This window comes from Bubalus bubalis, chromosome 22 (genome assembly GCF_019923935.1).
Source record: "Bubalus bubalis isolate 160015118507 breed Murrah chromosome 22, NDDB_SH_1, whole genome shotgun sequence".
Taxonomy (NCBI): Eukaryota; Metazoa; Chordata; class Mammalia; order Artiodactyla; family Bovidae; genus Bubalus; species Bubalus bubalis.
Genome location: NC_059178.1, coordinates 58319397 through 58342909, shown reverse-complemented (window position 1 = coordinate 58342909; position 23513 = coordinate 58319397). Strand labels below are relative to the sequence as shown.

Below are 23513 nucleotides of genomic sequence, written 5' to 3'. Positions count from 1 at the left end.
TCAACATAATTTTCCCCTAGAGATGACATATAGCTGAGTCTCTAAATTGTTTTTCCTTCTACACAACAGCATTATGATCCGAGGGTCTAGGTGCCAAAGTATGTGTGATAAAGTGATGACAAAATGTGCCTAATTAATAAACCTGGAAGTATTTAGGACCAAATGAATTTTGGTTTTGTTGTTAAGTGAAACTGTGTCTATAAAAAATAACTAATACATTCTACTGACGAGGCTAATTTTTAAAAATCCATAAAAATCCAAGATAGCAAAGACAAAGGAAACTGCTTGCCCAGCTTTAACACAAATCAGAGATCAAGGACACGGAGTCCATCTTTCAGTGGATTCTGAGCAGGAGCACTGAGAATACACGGAACGCTCAGTCGACATCTGAACAGACCAGCAAACCTCTCCACCCAGAACCAGAGCACACGGACCCACGCTGGTGACATAGCTTGGTCTCAAGACATGAATTTAAAATCATTTCTAAGGAAGTACAGCTAAACTCTGATTATCAGGATTATGGAAAATATGACTCGAATGGTCATTACAGCTCTTGCCATCTTATCACATTAGATAAATATGAAGAAGGCATGAGAATAATATGGCTTCACTATCAATATTAATCATCAAGTTTGATGTGATTATCTCTGAGGGGGTCAGGGGGAGGAGAAGGGAAGTGGGCACAGTTGCTCACCACTCTGTTTCTTTTAGGGGTGATGTATCCCACGGGAAGCCAGGGACAGAAAACTAAAGACAGAATATTCTCTTTCTGAAGCAAGTTTGGAGAATCTGATTAGGTCTCCTGCTGCAGTGCTAGGTATTCCATTTTTGCCAAAGGGCCAGCTATTATGATTAACGTCATTTGTCTGAATCATTACTCTCCACCTTGGTTCAGCAAACACTATGAAGATGGCATGGTAATAAATGACCGCCGGATTCCTTCCTGCTTTGGCCTCTTTTTATCTGCCACCTCTCCACCGTCAGCTCCATCTTTCTGAACCTCTCTGAATCCCCAAAAGGGACGGGGTGTCTATTTGTTTTCCACTAGGTTACCACTCTGTCTATTGTTGTTTGCACTAAAGGGTACAAATTCAATTCATTCTTGTGACATAAAAGCACTGATACAGTAAATTTTTTGCCCAAGAGAAAACAAAAACAAAGTTGCTGAATATCGAATAAGCTCCGAGGCCCCAGCATGTATGTGAGGAGGCTTTCTGAGTGGTCTCAGTTATCTACCAGCATTGTCCCCCCGGGCGCAGAGTCTCAGGAGGATGCCCTGCACGTAAACACACGTGAAGCTTCCCGGTTAGTGCTGGGGTCAACCTGAGACTGCGTAAACCCCAGGCTGGGACACCCACACCTGTTTCAATGGTGAGAGAAGACGAGAGAAGGGTGGAAGGCTGCACTTAGTATGCGATCAGATTTCAACTTCTGAACCACACAAAAGCATGGTTCTGTGGAGAACCATGCAGTCCACAGTTAACAGGGGAAAACGTGTACAGTTAGAAGAAAGGAGCTGAGAGCAACCATCAGAGGCAGTCCTCTGTCCCTCAGATTCTGTACCATCAATTTCCTTATTGCCAATTCTGGGAACGAGCAGGTGGTCTAAATAAGTCAACAAACCTGCACACGACCCCCGACTGTACACACGTAACGTGTGCTGTGTGTCAAAAGCCCTGGTTTGACAAGACAGCCCCAGAAAGTGGCGTGGATGGGAAGGTGACCTGCTGGTCTGGCCTGACTTTCAAGCCGGGGCATTAGTGTGGCTCTGACCTCCTTTCCGGCTTCAATGTCCAATAGAAACTTCCACGTCCTAAAATATGTAAACACTCCATGTTTGGGGGAACTTAAATTATGTAAATATCATTACATCGCTTGCTTACCACTGACTTTTCTTTGCCAAGGGTAACACGTTTCACTAGATAGGCTGCTAGAAAGTGCCAAATGCTGTAAACCCTAAAGAATATTGCCAAGTACCGTCTCACTCTGGGTCCAAGTCTTAAAAAACACTTAATACAAAATCAATCTGAAATCCTGTAATTGCCCACCATTCCTGGCATGTCACCTTGTGTACAACTTCAGTCATTATGAAAACATTCTAGATTCCTGCCAGAAGTTAAGAAGTTATCACTGAAAATCACTGGCTAATCCAGCCTGTGCTAAGATGGATTTTTAATGAAAGTTTAATGAATGATAAATACTCGTTTCTTGATAAATGTTTAATTATGCCAATAATTACCAACTGCTGAAAACCACTGTTGTGTTAATAATGGCATTTTAGTACACAAGCAGTTTCATAAGTCATGGTGTTGTTAAAGATCACAACTCCATCTGTCTGATGCAAACTAGCAAAACAAAAGTCTCATTAATATTTTGATCAATTTTTTCCGCATTCTAAAGACTGTCAATGTCCTTAAAAAATTTTTTTTGGATCTATTTTCTATTTTATGGGAAACAGGTAAGGAAATGTATGGAACCACTGTAAGACTAGTTTATGCAAAAATTAAAGAATAGAAAATATTTTAGAATCCATTGATTTCATTAACTCTGCATGATTAAATATAATGATTGTTTTCATATTACTTAAAGCTATTTTTAAAAATAATGACCACTACATTATTTAATAGCATGGAAAGCTGAACTTCCTTTATTAATTGGTCCTAGCTGGCCCTTAACAGGTGATATATGAGACTTACAATCTGTGTTGTTAGGACACGGGCTGGGCCTCGCAGCAGAATGAACTGTTATTTGTATGAAGGAATGACAGCTTTCAGGGCAGCAAACCCCTGGCTCTAGAAGGTTAAGCTGACCTTGAATTAATGAGTGTTTATTAATGATGGCAAATTGCTAAAGAGAAGACGAGTCCCTGTGGCTTCGTGAGTGGGAGAGCGCCCTTCCTGGGGCGCACATGGAAGGACAGCATGGAGGAGCCGGCGGGCTCAGGTCTGCCGGGCTCACAGGCCATCTCCTGACAGGGTCCAGCCCAGCTCCCCACCCGCGGAAGGCAGGCCCGGGGGTCCTCTGCACAGATTCTCCTCTGGAGCTGCGACCCCCGCGAGAGCTACCGGCTCGCACTCACTGCACTGCTTACCTGGCATCGGGCTCGTGCCCAGGCCAGAAGGACACATACATGAAGGTGTACCGACTCGAATCTGTTTCTAAAGCATTTCCTCTCGATATCTCATCTGGCTACAGAAGTTAGGGAGATGTGGCATATATTCTAAATGCCAGGCTAACAATTCATATTTTTAATAATTCACATTTTGAAAGCAACCCGAATTACGCAGATAATTCCCAATTATATTTCCAACAGAATCTGTGAAAGCTTTAATTTAATCCATAGTGTGATTTGTGGAGATATAATATCAATCCTTTAGATAATAATGTATGATAATAATGTATAATACTTTCCCACCGACAGAAGTGAAGTCTGATGTACTGCTCGGACTGCTGTTGCTGGCAGCTATTGAATCCAAAGGAGCTCACAGTTAAAACCATTACGTTTCCAACTCAGATATTCCCAATTCAGGTACACTGATGAACGTGGCATACTCATGTCCAGATGGCTTTTTCATCTGTGACCACGCCCCCCAAAGATCACATCACTTTCAGGATTAACTCCTCCCTCAGAAATGGTTGCTGTGTATAACTCTTCATCTGACACACATTTTTATAAAGACTTTCAACATTTCACTGTTGCCATTTTTTTACATTGACATTATGTACCTTTTAAGCGTCTCCTCACGACCTGCGCACTACACAGGCTCTTCCTGTTTCTGAAGCAGGCGTTGTGGCAAGAATTCATCCTTAATTGTTCATATTTTGTGTACTTTGAATTTGAAGCTATTTTTCGTTAGGACAATTGCAGCTCTGTGGCATTTTAAAGTATCTGACAACGGTTCACAGAAAAATGTAGCAAATCACAGACTGTGTGTGCATGCTCAGCTGTGTCTGACTCTCTGCGACCCCCATGGACTGTAGCCCTCCAGGCTCCTCTGTCCATGGGATTTTCCAGGCAAGGATACTGGAGTGGGTTGCCATGCCCTCCTCCAGGGGATCTTCTCGACCCAGGGATTGAACCCCAGTCTCTTGAGTCTCCTGTAGGCAGAATCTTTACCACCAGCACCACCTGAACTTTCCAGAAATGGGCAAAAAACCACATGCTGAAACAGGAAAACACAGGCACAGAACGGAGAGATGCTGAAAATATGAAGGACAGACACACACACGTTCACACACCACCCCCCCACTTACACACGCAGATGCACCGCATGTACGAGCACACACAATATCTGAATTAAGGTGGCAGGCATGTTCCGACCCCCGTCCTCAGGACAGCGTGAAATGTGAGCGGTGAGAAGGAACACCTGACAAATGGTGACAAGCGCCGTGCACTCCCCTCGTGCAGCAAGAGCAGACCCAAGATTGTAATAACGTGGGTACTGACATCTGCTGCCCGCCACAACCGAATGGACACGTCACTGCTTTGGGGCTGGCTTAAAAAGAAGTTAGCCAGGCAGTCCAAAACATTAACGATACACTGTGTCTGAGGGATGTTATTATGTCTCAGGTATAATAATAAACAAAAGCAATAAATAAATAGATAATAAAAGGCAGCTCCTCTGTCTCCATGGTTACAACCTTGGGCCACATTGTCCGACAAACTACACTCCTAATTGTACGCTTGCTCCCTCCAGCCACCCTACACAAAGGACCAAAGATGAATTCTTGAACTGAAATTTGCCCCTGGGATTCCTGTGAGGAGCACGCAGATCTTTTCCCTGGTGCATGAGGCTTCCTCACCAGCCACTCACCTCATCCTTGGCACACGTAGACCCCAGCGCCCTGAGAGGGCTGCATGGCTCAGCTCGCTCCCTTCGAAGGCCAGGGGTGCCCTCACCTCCCTGAGCAGTCTGCTCCTTCTCATCCCGTGGAGGCACACAACCCTACTCAGGCAGCTGTTACTCTGCGTGGGCTGCCATGCCCACCTCCAGGGCATCTTCCCCACCCAGGGATCGAACCCAGGTCTCCCGCATTGCAGGCGGATTCTTTACCTTCTGAGCCACCAGAGAAACCCCCAAATTAGTGTGTGTGTTAGTCACTCAGTCATGTCTGACTGTTTGTGACCCCATGAACAATATAGCCTGCAAGACTCCTCTGTCCGTGGGATTCTCCAGGTGAGGATCCTGGAGTGGGTAACCATTCCCTTCTCCAAGTCAAAGCATGAGAGTGTTAGTCACACAGTGGTGTCCAACTCTTTGCAACCCCATGGACTGTAGCCTGCCAGGCTCCTCTGGCCGTGGGATTCTCCAGGCGAGGACCCTGGAGTGGGTAGTTCTTCTCCCTCCTCCAGGGGATCTTCCTGACCCAGGGATCGAACCCAGGTCTCCCACACTGCCAGTGGGTTCTTTACTGTGTGAGCCGCCAGGGAAGCCCAAGAAAACTGGAGCAGGTAGCCTATCCCTTCTCCAGGGGATCTTAGGTAAAACATTTTTGACATCTGTCACATGTTACAACATATTAAAATGTGCCTTCATTGTCTCTTTACTGAACAGAATGTTGTCGCGTTTTCTGTTTGGGCGACAGAGCTGCTCATCTCCCCGTGTGGCCCGTCTGGCTTGGCCCAAGCTGCTAGTGAGGCAGCACTAAGGCAGAGCCATGCTCTCTGTAGCGGCTGTTAATGCACTAACGCTGTGTCATTCACAACAGGCTGAGAACCTCAGCCGTCTCACCTACCACACAGGACAATCACCCTGCACTGAGCAGCATGATCAAAAAAGAGGAGCACTTTGAAGAATACCCAGTTTTTGCGAAGACCTCATTTAGGACACCAAAGGGGAACAGGAGTCCTTGGCAGCATAATGAGTAATCACTGCGTTCAAAAGATGGAAAAGTTACCGAAGAAATATCGGGGAGTCTGTATCACCACAGCACTTCCAGTAATTATCACAAACCATGTTTGAGAGCAGGAGAAGCCATTTTAAAATCCCCACCCACCCCGGCCCCAAAGAAAATCTCCTAAGGAGCTGTTTCAGGAAACCAAGCTCAAAGGCCTTCCCAGAGCGCCTCTGGAGGGATGGGAGGGGCAAGGGCGGGCAAGGCGGGCCGACCAGCGGTCAGGGCTGCAGAAGACCTGCGCGGGGCCGCCACAGGCTGCCCCTCACGGCCCACACAGAGCACACCACGCAGGCCGCCCCATTTATAACCCTGCGCTGATATTCAAATTTTCTGTCTTAAGCTAAAGAAAGATTGAATACCCTGCTGTTGTGTGGCCAAGATTGAAGAGGTGTCTCACTGACATTGTTCAAAGTTTATGAAAATATATGAATGCTCAAATGTCATTGGCTTTGCGCCTCCAACAGACTGTGGTTTTATGAGAAATCAGTCTTTTAATCAAAATGATTGAATACCTTAAGGTCGAATCCAAAGATATCAGTTAATATCTAGAGACGTGCTATTTCTGCAAATTTTGCCAAGCTGTACATATTGTGGTGCATTTTAAAGTGTTAATTTGTGCATTCCATATTGAAAATTGATCTTGAGTTTTAGCTTTTTGTCAAGCAAAAACATATGGTTACAAGCTTTATGCGTTTTACGTGACGGCTGTTGAAGCTGTCACATGTGCAAACTTGATAACCGATGTGACACATACGCAAATAATTTGCTTGTTTAGTAACAATTCAAAGATTCATTATTCATGCAAACACACATTTTTAAAAATGATCAGATGGAAATAGTCTCCGTTTTGTACAACCTAGTCTGGTTGGTGTGCAAACCCAGATAAAATAAAGCTGGGAAATAAGTGGTATTAAACAAATCCAAGAATATGGGTATTTTCAGATAATTATTGAACCAGATGGTGTTTTTTGTTAATTCTGCCATCAGTCTGAGAACTTGATGCCTTACATCTGCACTTGGTAAAATAAATTTTACCACTGACATTATTTCAGTTTTCTTAAAATATTTCAATCAGTTTTAAACCAAGATTTGCAAACATCTGCCACAGTACATGCCTACAGAGTGAAATTATCTGAGATAATTCCTTTAAAAATACACATGATTACAGAGTTTTAAATTTATCACCCTTTAAACTAAAGCTTTAGAATTACTAGTCTGAAAGTTTAGTAAAAAGGTGAGGATGAGGCGGCACGTGTGAGAATGAGCATGGTTCACAAGCGGGCCACACAAGCGCTGGCTCCTTCGGACGCACCATCTTGGAGCCCACCTCACACTGCTTCCTGACTGGGACTGCACACAGACGAAGTAACGACACTCCTTTCTGTATCCTTTAGGTAAGTTTTCTATGGGGTGTGATGAGAGGTATAAAAACATGATGAATTCATCCAAAGATGCAGATGATAAAGGGATGCTAACTGCAAGTAGATCGGTCATCACTAATGGAATTCTTCCTAAATGCTACCACTCAAGTTCTTGGTCCTGTCAATTAAACCAGCAGAGCTTCAAAACGCACCCGAATCCAGCATACCCATTTTAGGTCCTTTTTAGAGGCTCCAAAAGGAGTTGCCGAAAACACAATTTAAACATAAAGCACCTCCAAGGGGTTTAACTTCTTCAAGGTAACAAACTCAGTAAACCCCACAAACAAAACCTTAGTTTCAAACTTAATAATAACTTCACACCTTCTGTTACAGAATGGACTGCATTTGGCTAACAGTCTTAAGTTCCAGGTTCCAGAATAAACTTTGAGGGAAGGTTTGGGACTTTTACTCCCCCCTTTTATCTTGTTCTTTCCCAAACCCAGACCGTGAAACAAACTGACTGAACAACTTAACACAAACACAGGTGCTCCATGCATGCTGCAGACTGACCAATGCCAACCATCACCGCACAGTGCCTACGGCTGGAAGGAATCCCACTGCAGCAGCAGTGCATATAATGAGCTGCATGAGGTAACCCATGGTTTCCCATGTGAAAGGAGGTTCTACTCAGAGCTCAGAGTGGAGACTGATTGCGATGAACCACTCGACCACCAACACCTGCATTCACAGGTGCTTGGGGAGCTAGAGCAGCTGCTGACATTTCGTAACAAGGATTCCTTGGTTGGAGCACCTGGGAATCTCCCCCGTTGCAGAAAACTCTCAAACCGGAAGTGATTATTAACCCGAGAAAGCTGACTTCTGATGGCTCTGGGAGGAAGAAGGCGAGGCTGGGGCACGTAGGCAGCTGTCAGAGTTTGAACCCAGAGATGGCTCTGAAGAGCTGGACCCCAAGAATCCAGTTGATTTACTTCACTGTTTTCCTTCTTTCAATTGCTAGACAAGGGGTTATTAAAATTTGTTACCATTCATTATTAATTATACCTATAAGATGCATTATTAATTATAAGCTATCTATTATTAATTATAATGAAAAATAGAGTATCTGTTGATCATAATATCTCTTAATTATAATAATTAATGATAGCAAACTAATAGTTAATTCAAGGCTCATTATACAATGTATGCTAACTTTTACATGCATTATTTTATTCACACGCTCATAGGTGGCACATCGAGAATTAGCCCATCTGACAGATGAGTACATTCAAGTTTAGATGGGTTAGGCGGCTTCCCTGGGCCATGGAGCTACTAATGATACATGCAGAATATGAACCCTGGTCTGTCCGACTCCAGAGCAATGCTGCAAACAGCCCTGTGCTACAGACCCCAGAACAACTACATGAGGATCATGTATCCTGACGTTTAGGCTACATTTGACAAATGCACTGTGGAAATATTTCCCTCCCTCTTCCCGACCCCACCCCCCCACCCCTTTCTTACATCAAAGGATAAAAGGAATTTTAGGGCACTTGTTTCATATCACCAAGTTATTTTCTAAAAAATCAGAACCAACTGGTCTCTTATCTGCAGTAGATGTACATTACACTACACTGTTTTTCTTCTACTAATTTGATAGAGAAATGGTATATAATCGTTGTTTTCTTTTACAACAGAACTTTGGAGCTGCTCAATTATGAGGAATGGCGAACACCTTTCCTGACGTTGGTTTGTAAGTTTCACCTTCTATTTCACGATTGATCTGTGATCTTTTGTGCCTACCTATTTATTGAGTTGGCAGTGTTTTTTCTATTGATTTGCATGAGCTCTTTATATAAAGAGATATAAAACTTTAATGTGTTATTTGATGAAAAGATTTTTTCTTAGTCCTCTAGTTGCCCTTTTCTTTTGGGAACTTTAGACATAAAAAATTTAGCTTATCAAATAGCTAAATCTATCAATCTGCTCCTCTGTTTTTTTCCTTTATTTGCTAAAATTCCGGGAACATTTTCTTATTAAGACTTTGCTATCTGTTCAATTCTATTTCTGTATAAACTTTTATGACTTTATTTGTATCATATTTAACTCTTTAGTGCATCAACATTTATCTTTGTGAGCTGTGTCCAATAAAACTCTAAACTGGTTATCTGATATCCTGGTGAGTCACACAATGTATTAACTACTAAATAACATATCCCTTCTATAGTGATTTGAGTCCTCCAAGAATGTGTACACACACACAGATACATGTATATTAACTGATTACATGTAACAGACTCAGTTTTTGATTAATCTATTTGATCTCTCACTTTCTTACACTTTCTTAGAGCTTTGAAGTCAGATGTATGTAGCTTTGAATCTTGCCTTTGTCTTAAACAAAGCTCAGTTTTCTCATCTTAAAAGGGGGTGATATCTACCTCTTATGGCTGGTGTGAGGGTTAAATAAGGTGAATTTCTCAGGCCTCTGGGCTCGGTGTCTGGGGCGTGGGGATCATGATATGATGGTCACACCAAATGCTAACCTCCATCCTCAATCACTGTTTTAGTTGTTGTGACTTGCTTGTGTTATCTCATAACTTTAGTTCTGCTGCTCAGGGTTTATTAGGATTACAACTGTTAATATAAATGAGATCAGAAAGAACTGTTGACTTCCTGTTGAGAAACACCAAACATTTCAATTCATCTTCTAGGCTTACAAATTAACTCCTTGTTTCTCAAATAAAGGAATTAGCTTTAAATGGGTATGGACAATGTTCTCCATTTTTTTGTGTGTGTCTCAGAATTGTGAATGGGATTATTTCTCTAGTATTTTTATAATAGGTTATACTACAGTATAGGAAGGTTCCTCATTTTTGTATATTAATCTTGTTTTCAGCCTTTTCACTAAGCTATGAATCTCATAGTTTTAAAGTCTCACAGGACTTTCCAGGCATAGAAATCATATGAGCAAAATCAAAACTTTTCCTTTTTCTAATAGATAAATCTACTTACTTTAGTTTTCATTTTATTATTTTTTTATTAACCAGAACTTCCAGAGCTAGTTAAATAAGGAGTGGTCGATTACAACCTTCTTTTGTTCTTGATTTCAAGGGGAGTGTTTCATATTTTGAGTCATCTTGGTAGTTTATACTACATGAAGGAAGTCACTGTCTCACCCCTGACTGGGTTTCTTATCTTTACAAAAGTTTTACCTTTATTTTATATTATTACTTTATATATTCTGTGTATTTATATATTTTATGTAAGCCACTTCAATTTCTGTGGGATAAAAAAATATACAAACACACAAAAAATACAAACACAATCTATTTTGTTCATATTCATTAGAAAATGATTTTGCATGAAATGCTCCCTTTTGTCATTCTTTGAGATAATTGTTTGACATAATCTATAATGTAATTGAGGGATTTTTCTAATACTCTAAAGATTGTTAAATGTGTATGAATGGCTTATGGTTATTTTAGTTACTGTGTTTTGTTGAGGACGTTCAGGTCTGTATTCTAAGAGCAGTTAATGAAACTGGTAATTGAGAAAGAGATGTTGAGTGCTGAACAGGGTTTAGACATGAGTGTGTTGTCTAAGACTGTGGACTCAAAAGTTTACTCTCTAAGTCTTCAAACTTGCAAAACCTATAATGCCCATGTTATAAAACTTTCTAGAAAATTTAAAAAAGTAAATGTCTCAATTTATTCTTATACCATCTGTTGACACTTTCAAAGTTTGTTAACTATACATTATAATATAGTTTATTTTCTTTAAGGCATTGTCTTTTTGATCAATGGTTAAATACATTTTTTCTTGGTTTTTCAGGTTTGCCTGACTTTTACCTGACTTATCTTGATTTATTCATTTATGTTTTTCTAGGTTACTTATTACTGCTTTTATTCAATTATTTTATTACTCATTTTTTGTTATGTCATTTGGAATTGTTCTAAATAATTTAACTTACATTTACACCTTTTTTTTTTTTTTCATTTAAAAAAGGATTTATGGCTGTGCATTTATTCCTGAGTTCAACTTAAGTCAACTTATAGCTTAGGAGCCATGGTATCGCCTGTGAAAAATTTGGTTTTTACTGTGAGTGCAAAGGTATGCCATGGAGGGTTTTGAGCAGAAGAGAGATGTGAATTGACTTATGTTTCAGGACTGTACTATTCATATGATAGCCCCTCGCCACTACTGGTTAATTACAATTAATTAAACTTTAAATTAAAATAAAAACAAAATTAGAGAAGTCCTTGGTGGCACTAGCCTCATTTTAAGTGCTCAGAAGCCACGTGCGGTGATGGCTGCCACTGGCCACCACAGCTTCAGCGCATGTCCTCCACCACAGAGGATTCTCCGGGCGGTGCTGGCCCGAGGATGACTCTGACCGCCCTACTGAACACCGACAGTGACAGAGGAAGGGGGCTGCAGGAAGAGCGACTGGGAGGCCACTGGCGAGAGGTGGCGGCCTCGTGGACCAGAGGGAATGGTGGAGGCGAAGAAGTGACCTGATTTCAGATAGATGTTGAAGGGTGCCCTGGAGCATTTGCTGACAGTCTGCCCATGGATCTGTCCAGTTCTTCTAAAATCAAGGATTAGGTACCAACTGGATTTCATCAATCATCATGCAGCTACCTTGGAGAATGGCAAATACTGAGTAGTTGTTGAACAGAACTGGCATGCTGGCTACTCCATAGAAAGAAAGAAAACTTCGGCTCTACCATCTTTGTTTCTCCCTCCCTAAAATAAGTGGATATTTTATATTTATTTTACACTCTAATATTTCTACAAAGCAGGGTCATGTGGGAATGGGGAAAAAACTTTCCAACTCTCCTATAAGTTGACATACAGTACATGAATTATTAATATTAAGGCTTAAAAAGCTGAGGCACTAATCTCCTGCAAGGCCACAAAGCACCCTTCCACCAGGTATACGAGGTGAAGTGTTACATTCATTTAACTGAATGACTCTGTAACTGAAAAGTACTTTGCCAACTGCAAAGTCCTTTATAACTGCTTGCTATTATTTCTCTTAATTGGCACTCTTAAATTACTTACATATTATTTTACCAAGATTTCAGATAGAGCTATACACTTTCTGTACCTAAAACATAGCAGATGTTTGGCAAATACTTGTGAAAAGAAAAAAAAAAAAAAAAAACCACCTAAATGAATTGATCCCTACTACCCTTCAGTTTTATATTAGGATTACTGTGGAGTCCCAAAGTCTCCAGGTGGTAAATACACTGGAGAGAGGTGCTCTGCCTGGGGGCCGGTGAATGAATGGATAAGCCAGAATAAAACCCTTCATGGCCTTCATGATAACAAACACACTGCTTCTTTTCTCTCTTCAACTATGCTGACACGCTCGATAAAATACAGGGTATTAACAGTAGTGGCAACAGATAAAAAATGCCAGGGTAAAATAAAGTTGATGCCATTCTAGGGCAGAAAGAGAAGAGAAAAATGTAATTTTACTATAAGTGGATAAAGAGGAAATTCAGAAGATGAAAACTACTCACAATTCGGTTGAACTTTAACTATTACCAATAACCTAAATTCCTTACCTTTGGTGGGACAGGTTGGAAATTATTATAGTACAATATTATTAATTTTACCATGCATTAAACCTCACCTGCCATGTAAGAAAAGTCATCCCAGATATGAGTCAGAACTCGGACACTTCAGTTCAATATGGCACCAGTACAGTATCTTGCCTCTGAAATGTAGCCTCATTATACATCAGTGCAAGCTCATTATATGGCAGAAGTAACGTTCATAACAGGAGCAGCAGTGAAAACTGTGATGCCTCTAATACTGAAATATGCTGAAACTACGCAGATTTAAGTGAGTTCAAAATAACGTGTACTTGTTACCATGTATTTAAGTAACTAATTTTCAGAAGTTAGACATTAGTTCCTTATACCAGAAACTGACAACCCTATAAACCAACTATAGTTGAAATTTAAAAAAGAAAAAGAAATTAGTCCCAAATAAGGAAATGAGAAAAACCAAGATTCCAGGTATCAAGTAGGTGAGCCATGAAAAAATAAATTTTTTGACCCAGAGAGGATATCTAGGTCTGTATGTCAAAGCAAACAAACATTTACTACTTAAACATTTATAAATATGTGACCTCTAGTATTTGTCCTTACATGGGGTTTCTGGCATTACTCAAAATTGTAATTCCAAAAAACCTGTAATATTATATATTTACTTTATATAATATTATATGTTTACTTATATATTATATATTTACTTTCATAAAACCAAAAAAACTATAATATTACAATGGTTTAAATGCAGTTGCTGTTTTCAGATTAAAAATAAAACTTTAATCTGATTTAAAAAAACAGCTTTTTAAAATACACATAGCCAAGATCAACAGTTTATGGTCTGTTTTATTTCTTGCCAGCAGACACCATTAAAAGTTATAAAACTATAACAACTGCTTTCCTTTACATCACTCTCCGATTACCCTGATAGCTCCAACGTCTGAAGAAGTTCAGGATCTGTAAAGCCTGTCACATTACAGAAACACGTCTCCTTAAACCAAATGTGAAATTCCAGTAATTGAAGTGATAAATCTAGTGTTTTTGCCCGGGTACTTTTGATGAGAACTACAGTAGTAAATTAGGAAATATTCCGTGCTGTTTTATCATGGTAAAAGCCTTTCCATTACGCGTTGTCAGTCACCAGGGATGGGCAAATAACTCAGTTGTCAATCTAGCTAGAAAGCCCCAAGTTCCATGAATGATCAATAAAGAAAAAATATATAAACTCTCCATTATCTTCATATAATTCCTCCAACAACTCTCTGCTGTTTTCTCTCCTGCTCTAGAGCACATCTCATTTATTCAGAAGCAGATTGGAGACCTTGGAATATTTCATTTTTTTATTGCTCGTTACGTGTCATCTTGTTTCCAAATGGTATATGAGCATTACATTTCAATAAGTGCAAGCATCTATACCTTGGCCGCTGACAGTAATGTTACACATGATATGGACTTAATTAAATTACTAATAACTGTTACCTCCGTTTTATTATTGATTTTGCAGCTAAAGTATTTATTGCCTTATATTTCTACTTTAAAAGTCTATTCTTTAGCATTTCTTCCAATCACACAGAAATATTCACAGGAGGTATACCCCTCTTCACGTTATTCTAACAGCAAAAGCAAAAGGCAAACACCAGCATTCTCTCCCAACTTAGCTTGTTTATAGGAAACATAGAGAAGGACATCTATAATTTACTCTTTCAGTTAAAACAAGCCATCTATTTAGGTTCCATCAACTTCCACTGTAGAACATCAGCTCAGTTCTTGAAACCAGGTAACAGGACATATGTTTCTTAAATTACTATGAAATTTCCAACTCACTGGTGAGGAATAGCTACAACTGCTGGAGCACAGAATTCACAAACCAGCTTTCTGTTATTCATCTGCACAGTCCTATTCAATTCTCACAGGTTTCAAAGGAAGAAAAAGAGCAATACTGATAAACACTTTTCAAGTTTTACTGTCAGCTTGGATAAAAAAAAAACAAAAAGAAAAACAAAAGTGCTTGAAATGTCAGTTAAAAAGATTAATGGAGATAAAGTAACTCATATCCCTTAACCTTAACACAGTAAACTTCATTTATCACATATTTTATTTTGGCTGATGGTTTAAAAATGGTCAAAAGAAATATGAATTTGACCACTGAAGAGGATAAGTGGCAAGATTAGCGGAATCATTTATCTGGAATGAAAAGCCCTGATCTGGTTAAGAATGTGCAGTTGTGTGCATCTTTATGAAAAGCAAACTCAGTTACTTGGAAAGAGATAAAAAGACCAAAAAAAAAAAAAAAAAGAAAGAAAGAAAGCAAGCAGCAAATGTATGCCTTGACCTTCAAGAAGGTAGTGGAGATGACTTAGGTTGGAAGAAATTAAAATGGGGCATTTGGTGTCAGCTACAAGCTGGGAAAAGGACAAAGGAACATCTTGGAATGAAAGAAACACTAGCAGGCTATGAATATCTGGAGCATCAAACATTGATGATCCGGTACTCAATGATAGTCTTCACTTCTTAATCCCCCTGAATTTCAAATGAAAAACCATAGCTACTTTCTTTTAAGAAGGGATGTTTAAACACGTGAATGGCCGGTGAGCACGCGGCCAGCCTGAACTCGCTTTGTTCCCTCCGCCTCCGTCCTAACTAAGCGGGACCTGACACCCCAAACCGGCTCTGCGGCTCACCTGGTGGCACTTACACGAAGTCTGGGGCTTTTCCTTAGAAAAGACACCAGTTTCTACAGTATTTGGTTTGTAACCTGAAGTTTTTTAGGCAATAAAAATGTCGAGAACTGAACCCATTTCCACAAGAACTTGAGCTGAAGAGAAACCGTGCTCCACACACTGGGGCATGGAGCCTCGCTGGGGACCTAACGCTCTGGGGGTCGTTCACCCCCAATTCTAAAAGTCAAGGGCCAGGAAAATACAAGCCAACAGGAGCACGCAATGCACTTGCTTACTTTAAGAAAGTATATGTGCTTTAGAAATCGTTCCATCGGGGCTTCTAGGGGTCCCTAGCGGTCCCGCACAGAGCCTGCGTGCAGGCTGGTCGGGGTGCACTTCACCTCCCGCCTTCCCATGAGATGGGGGGCGCACACCCCCTAAGTCAGGGCACCCCCCTCTGTGGCTGATGCACATAGCACTAACCGCGACTGCTTCTGTTCTCACCTTGCCTCACGGGCAAGAATCCAGAGAGCAAGTTCCTCTGGTAACTAAGACACACGTTTTTCCCTTTTAGACAAAGCCTTTTTGGGCTTTTTATTACAGAAGGATAAAGGCTGAAGGAAGGGGTGTGCTCCAGAGAGTTGTGGTGGTGGTGGGGATTCTTTCCTTTGCTGCCATTTGCATTTGTCATTAAAAGTGCAGAGGGGGGAAAAAAAACTACTCACGACTTAATAAATATGGATCTACAACAATTCCTGCTGTGAGACATCACGTCTTCACTAAGAAAGAGAAAAACGAGTTTCTCCCGGACCTTTACTTGAATTTACATGGAACACACTTTACTAAAATTGCCCACATGTCACTGCATCTATTTTTCTTTTTAAATCAGGCATTAAATATGCATCTTGACTCCCACGTAGGCAATCTGCAGCACAGCAAAATGACTGTGTATTCAATTATAGGTTAAATAAATATAGCAAACATGAAGGAGAAAGTTTCCAACTCCTCGGCGCTTGGTTGTGTCCTTCCCCATGCCCTCCCCGCCCCCCCACCAATAAGATCAGGTGCTCTGTCAACCACGGCCATGGCACAGGCTGTGCAGAATCTTCCAGGATCCCTTAAAGGAAATGGCCCCCTTCTGAAATTAGAGATACTGGGTCAATCCGGAGGGAAAAAACCATGAAGCAGCAGCTGAAGCTCATGTGCATCTAAAGTGAACACAGGGTATATTTTAATGAAGAAAATTAGCCACTCATGAAACAGGGTATTTATATGCCCCCTTTGCTCTGATGAGATGAGGTTAACAATTCTACAATGAACTGCAAACCAGCAAATTCACAATGAAGTTAAGAGTTTTTTCTTTCGTTCTTATTTGACTGCAGAGATTAATAGGCCAAATTCTACCCAGATGCGTAATCAGTTGAGACTTTGGGGGAGATCTGCTTCTAACCTTCCTATTGTTGCTAAGCTGATTCAGGCTTTCAGTAATTTGGGAGAAGAGAAATGCTTTCTTTTGGGGAGCCTGCTGCAAAGTGTAGTAAAACTGGAAAACCAAATGTTGAGGGTTTACGTGCTGACGCATTTAAGCATCACCCACTCTAGCCTGCCCTGTGGCCTGCTACTTCCTCCTCTTTGCTCTGACGGTGCTTCAAGATGCAACGAGTTCATCTCAGCCAACTCAGCACACAGATGCCCCAAGTCACCGTTCGCAGAAGTGCTGACGATGCTCCAAGGTGAGGGCCCGGCTGTCACAGCAAGCAACTGTCAGGGTCACTAGCGTGGGGTGCCATCTGCTCCTCCAGGGGGTCTTCCCAACCCAGGGATGAGCCCAATCCTCCCGTACCTTCTGCACTGCAAGCAGCTTCTTTCACGGCTAAGCTGTCAGGGAAACCGTTTGGCTACTGATGTAACACTTACATAGGTCAATAACCAGGTAGAAACCTGTGTCTGCAGGTTTAAAAGAGGGTTTTGATATATATAGCACATAAGAAGTATTTAAACACTGTGAATTTAAGTTCCACTATTCTCAATGGGTATTTCTGTAACTTTATTTGGCTATTATAAAAACTTAACCAAACACTGGCCAGAAAAAGTCAAGTCTGCTACTGGGAAAAATTCATGCATGAAGTAAACAAACTTGGAAATAAATATGACATTCCAGATAGCCCCATTATTTATACTTATCTCTGATAAGCCAGTTCAAAGGGGAATTAGGATGCATGTTTAAGGCACTTCCAGTTTATAAAAATGGTACCAAGGAGTTAGACTCTATTTGACATTTCAAAAATATTGAAAAAGTCCAATATTCTTTCTTTCAACAAAAACTCATTAAATACTAGCTACAAGTATTTTCTGATTTAAATGGATCAGTACTTTTCATTATCTGTTTTTCCCTATCACTTGGATTCATGTTGTTTTTAAGCAAAAGTTTTTCATGTACAATAATATTTAATATAGCAAAAAAACCCCACCAAAAGTCCATATATAAGGGAAGGTGATGAAAGAATGGTACCCGCACTCTTATATGATGATTCTGATGAATAATTAGATTCCTATCTATTGATCTGAAGGAAAAATGAAAACTGCAGAATTACATGTATCTCTGCTGCTGCTGCTGCTGCTAAGTCACTTCAGTCGTGTCCGACTCTGTGCGATCCCATAGACGGCAGCCCACCAGGCTCCCCCATCCCTGGGATTCTCCAGGCAAAAACACTGGAGTGGGTTGCCATTTCCTTCTCTAATGCATGAAAGTGAAAAGTGAAAGTGAAGTCGCTCAGTCATGTCCAACTCTTCGCGACCCCACGGACTGCAGCCTACCAGGCTCCTCTGTCCACGGAATTTTCCAGGCAAGGGTACTGGAGTGGGGTGCCATCGCCTTCTCCGACATGTATCCCACCCCCTTCTAAAACATTTGTTAAGAACACAACTTCTTGTTCAAAGAAGGCTGGTACACACTGAGCTGTAAACAGTGATTCCCGGCTGGCTGTGTGAGGGGACGATCTTTCTTTATGTTTGTTTTACTTTTTACAAGTCAGTTACTAATATTTGGGAAATTTAGAATTCCTAATAAAGAAAACCAAACCCAAGAGCAAACCAGGAGTGGTTTCATGAGTAAGAGTCAGATTTTACCCCCTGATTCCACACAGGTCTTCAGGGTCTTCCCGCCATGCTTCCTGCTCATGGTTTGACGCTGATAAAGTGCAGCTTCCCATGGGCCACTTGGGGATGCCTGGTGCTCTGTTATTTTTATGAGGATCTGACTGCTCCTGACAAGGGACCATTCTTTGCGATATGAAAGAGCAGAGTTTTACAGATGTTAAGACTTGCTTGATATCCCCACGTGTGCTTCTCCTTAAGGAACACATTATTTAGATCAGCCCATAAAGAAGAGGCATGTGGAACCTAGATCAGTCAGCCCTGGGGAGAAGTCTCGGGGGAGCAGGAGAGCAGTGGATGCATTCCTTCTGGGTTCACCATGGCTGGGCCCTGGAGTAGTGGACACCCGGTGCGTTAAAGACACCTGTGTTCACACCACTGCTGCTGATGCCAACGAGACGGAGACTTCCAGCAGGCAGGCTTCACCAGATCTGACCATGCCAGCTGCCCAGACACAGAAAGCAAAAGTCCCTGCTACGTAGACCCGGAAAACATCCTGGAAACTGCTCCCAAGTTCACGAGCATCAGGCACTAAAGTGCTGGCAAGTCACCCCCAGGGACCCACTTCTTCCTCTGGTGACACACGATCACCGCAGGCTTTGTCGGCTTGGTTGCACGCATGGAGCTCAGTGAGTTATCACCCCGACCTGTCCTACTAACAGCCCTGGTCCCTGCAGCACCTGGGAAGGCCTCTGCAGTCTTGAGCCGGCTGGTCCCAGGGAGCCCGGCAGCTGACTGGCTGGGCATCATCAGAAGTCCCCTGGTGGTTTTCCTCCACCTGCAAAGCCACGATCAGAACACGGTGACTACAAGGACCAGTAGTGTCTACACAAGTCCAGATGCCCACTGCTCCAGAGTCCAGAGTGGCTTAGGGCAGCTGGGTCTATTCTAAGTCACTATTGCCTCTTCAAGACTCCCATTTATTATATGCTTAATTTTACTGTAATTTTACATCAGTTTGCTAGGCAAATTCATCAGCTACAGATTAAGGCTAATGTATTCATTTAAATTAGAGAGGAATTAAAAAATGCAAGTAAAGCTCTATCTAAGTGTTTGTACAAACAGGCCTGAATTATAACATTTAGTCACAAAGATTAATTAGTTCAGATAATTTGGAAGTGCAATTTAAGACTGCTTTTCTATCAATCAGTTACTTACATCACCTTGACTTTCTTACCATCCTTTCTTGGCTTAGAAATTTCAGGCAGGCAAAAGTGTTAACCCCGCACCTCCTACAAACCCCAACATGAGCACTGCATCCACAAGTGTGCCTTATAAAAGCGAGGGCCTTCCTGGCAGGGGCGAAGCCACCAGGAGTCAGGCTCCAGGCTCACAACTGGCGGGTGAGTCTGTCTACCTCTGAGTTAGATTCCCCGGGGCTGCTAGAAAACTCGAGGGACTGGTCATTCACCAGGTGGCTCTCCGGGAAGGACACCTGGAGGACTGTCATGATTAGGAAGTAGGCCTCAGCACCCAGGGCTGGAGCTGGCTTGAGGACCATCTTGAAGGCAGCATAAATATACAAGCACGTGAAAGGCTTGAACCCTGATCCAGGTGCATTAGCTACTCAACCAGAAGTAATTACTGGTTTACATTAACTGGGCCTTGTCACCCATGCCTTTCCCCACTAAAAAACAGATCCCTCCCTCTCTTCACAAACCTAAGTTTATGAAATATCTTGAGTCTGCTTCAAGGCCCAATTCCCGCATTTCCTTCTTCAGTGTAGGGACTGGAAACACAGAGAGAGGAGGAACTAGACAGAGAGAAACAAGTTAGCCTTGACTTGGGGTCAAGTTCACTGGGGAGAAGTGGGGACACGCAGCCCTACAAACTGGTCCTACTGTCTTCATTAGATTCTTTATCATAAAAAAATCTGAAACGTATGCAAACAGAATAATAATAAACCCCTGTGAATCACTACTCACTTATTAAAAGCCGCTACATGATCATGAAGATCCTCCTACTCTTCCACCCTCACGGGAACTCTGGCTCTGCCGACGGCCCCGGAAGGGCAGACAGCCACCTCCACAGAGTGGCCCCAGGGGGCCTCCCAGGCTTGTCTCAGTTCTGTTCAGTTCAGTCGCTCAGTCGTGTCCGACTCTTTGTGACCCCATGAATCGCAGCACGCCAGGCCTCCCTGTCCATCACCAACTCCTGGAGTTCACCCAAACCCACGTCCATCGAGTCAGTGATGCCATCCAGCCATCTCAACCTCTGTCGTCCCCTTCTCCTCCTGCCCCCAATCCCTCCCAGCATCAGAGTCTTTTCCAATGAGTCAACTCTTTGCATGAGGTGGCCAAAGCACTGGAGTTTCAGCTTTAGCATCATTCCTTCTAAAGAACACCCAGGACTGATCTCCTTTAGAATGGACTGGTTGGATCTCCTCACAGTCCAAGGGACTCACAAGAGTCTTCTCCAACACCACAATTCAAAAGCATCAATTCTTCGGCGCTCAGCTTTCTTCACAGTCCAACTCTCACATCCATACATGACCACTGGAAAAACCATAGCCTTGACTAGACGAACCTTTGTTGGCAAAGTAATATCTCTGCTTTTGAATATGCTATCTAGGTTGGTCAAAACTTTCCTTCCAAGAAGTAAGCGTCTTTTAATTTCATGGCTGCAGTCACCATCTGCAGTGATTTTGGAGCCCAAAATAATAAAGTCTGACACTGTTTCCCCATCTATTTCCCATGAAGTGATGGGACCAGATGCCATGATCTTCGTTTTCTGAATGTTGAGCTTTAAGCTAACTTTTTCCCTCTCCTCTTTCACTTTCATCAAGAGGCTCTTTAGTTCCTCTTCACTTTCTGCCATAAGGGTGGTGTCATCTGCATATCTGAGGTTATTGATATTTCTCCCGGCAATCTTGATTCCCGCTTGTGCTTCTTCCAGCCCAGCATTTCTCATGATGTACTCTGCATACAAGTTAAATAAACAGGGTGACAATATACAGCCTTGACGTACTCCTTTTCCTATTTGGAACCAGTCTGTTGTTCCATGTCCAGTTCTAACTGTTGCTTCCTGACCTGCATAGAGGTTTCTCAAGAGGCAGGTCAGGTGGTCTGGTATGCCCATCTCTTTCAGAATTTTCCACAGTTGATTGTGATCCACACAGTCAAAGGCTTTGGCATAGTCAATAAAGCAGAAATAGATGTTTTTCTGGAACTCTCTTGCTTTTTCCATGATCCAGCGGATGTTGGCAATTTGATCTCTGGTTCCTCTGCCTTTTCTAAAACTAGCTTGAACATCTGGAGGTTCACGGTTCACGTATTGCTGAAGCCTGGCTCGGAGAATTTTGAGCATTACTTTAGTAGCGTGTGAGATGAATGCAATTGTGCGGTAGCTTGAGCGTTCTTTGGCATTACCTTTCTTTGGAATTGGAATGAAAACTGACCTTTACCAGTTCTGTGGCCACTGATGAGTTTTCCAAATTTGCTGGCATATCTCAGCTGCTCGCAAACAAGGCGCCTGGAGCAGGCGCTGCCTGAAGCTGCGTCACAGTGGTGACTCCACCTGCCTTGACTGCACGTCCCCCCCTCTGTCCAGAAAACATCTTCAAGACAGTGTTCCTGGTTCTGCACACATCCCGACTGCAGCAAGCAGAGGAAGCCTGTCTGCGAACCTGTAGCTCCTGGTACAAACTTCCCTCCGCACTTCCTGCGCTGTAATGTTAATGACCCATTCCCATGTTCTAACTAGACTTGAGAACTCCTTGAGGGCAGCAGCTACTGCCTTGGCTATTAGCAAAGCATCTGACACATAACAGTTGATCAGAAAGTATTTGTTAACATTACTGAAAAAAAGTATTTTCCAGTAGTCATGTATAGATGTGAGAGTTCCAACCCTTAAGCAGGCTGAATGCTGAAGAACTGAAGCGTTTGAACTGTGCTGAAGAGGACAGTTGAGAGTCCCTTGGACAGCAAGGCGATCAAACCAGTCAATCCTAAAAGAAATCAACCCTGAATATTCATCGGAAGGTCTGCTGCTGAAGTTGAAGCTCCAGCTCTTTGGCCACCGGATGTGAAGAGTCACTCATTGGAAAAGACCCGGATGCTGGGAAATATTGAGAGCAGGAGGAGAAGGGGCGGTAGAAGATGAGATGATTAGATGGTATCACTGACTCAATGGACATGAGTTTGAGCAAAAGTCTGGAAGATAGTGAAGGACAGTGAAGCCTGGCATGTTGCAGTCCATGGGGGTACAGAGTCAGACGACTGAGCGACTGAACAACAATAACAATTTAGATCTTTAACAAATTAGAGATCACAGTATTGAAACTATTTATAAGAATAAGGTCTATAATGAAACTTTATTTATCTTTCATGCCACTCTTGGGGAAGGCCTTCCTATGTGGATTCCAGACGTCAGAGACTCGACCAATGGGAATTCTGAAAAAGTCAGTACTATGTTCTAATGAAGAATCACAACCCCTATGGACCCAGTGTGAGAAACTGGACACTATTGCAGGAGTGTGGGGCTTTAACACTTGTAAAGTTTCTCACTTATTCAAGGATACTACCTTAGCCACAGTGTGTATGGCTGATGAGAAAGCAACTCTAAGTATAGTTTTAGGAGGGAAAAAAAATATACATTTTAAAGCTTTAGTTTGAAGAGGCAGAGTTTAAGTGTAAAGTTCTGTTTTCTGGCAGAAATGTGGACCTGCAATTATGTTCAAATAAGTAGACAGCTGTGATAACCTCAGAAAAAATGAGATAATCTTTGTCCACGTTTTCAGTCTTATTAATAAAATTGAATTTACTATGTAGCTTATAATTTAGAAAAGAAAACCTTCTCAAGGAAAATAACTAAAATTACCCATTCAATGAAAATATACCAGCTAAGTTTGGAGCAGGGACTGGGCTGAATCAGGTTGTTCA

General features: G+C 41.9%; 1 protein-coding gene and 1 long non-coding RNA gene across 3 annotated transcripts in view; one reads left to right on the top strand and one right to left on the bottom strand.

Moving 5' to 3' along the window:
- ZNF407 (zinc finger protein 407) overlaps positions 1–23513 on the bottom strand; it is a 393000-nt gene that overhangs the window by 26995 nt on the left and 342492 nt on the right. The gene's annotated exons all lie outside the window — the stretch shown is intronic.
- On the top strand, positions 7806–11392 carry LOC123331135. Its single transcript, XR_006547614.1, has 3 exons — positions 7806–7910; positions 8954–9009; positions 11262–11392. It is a non-coding gene; the product is annotated as an uncharacterized LOC123331135 (long non-coding RNA).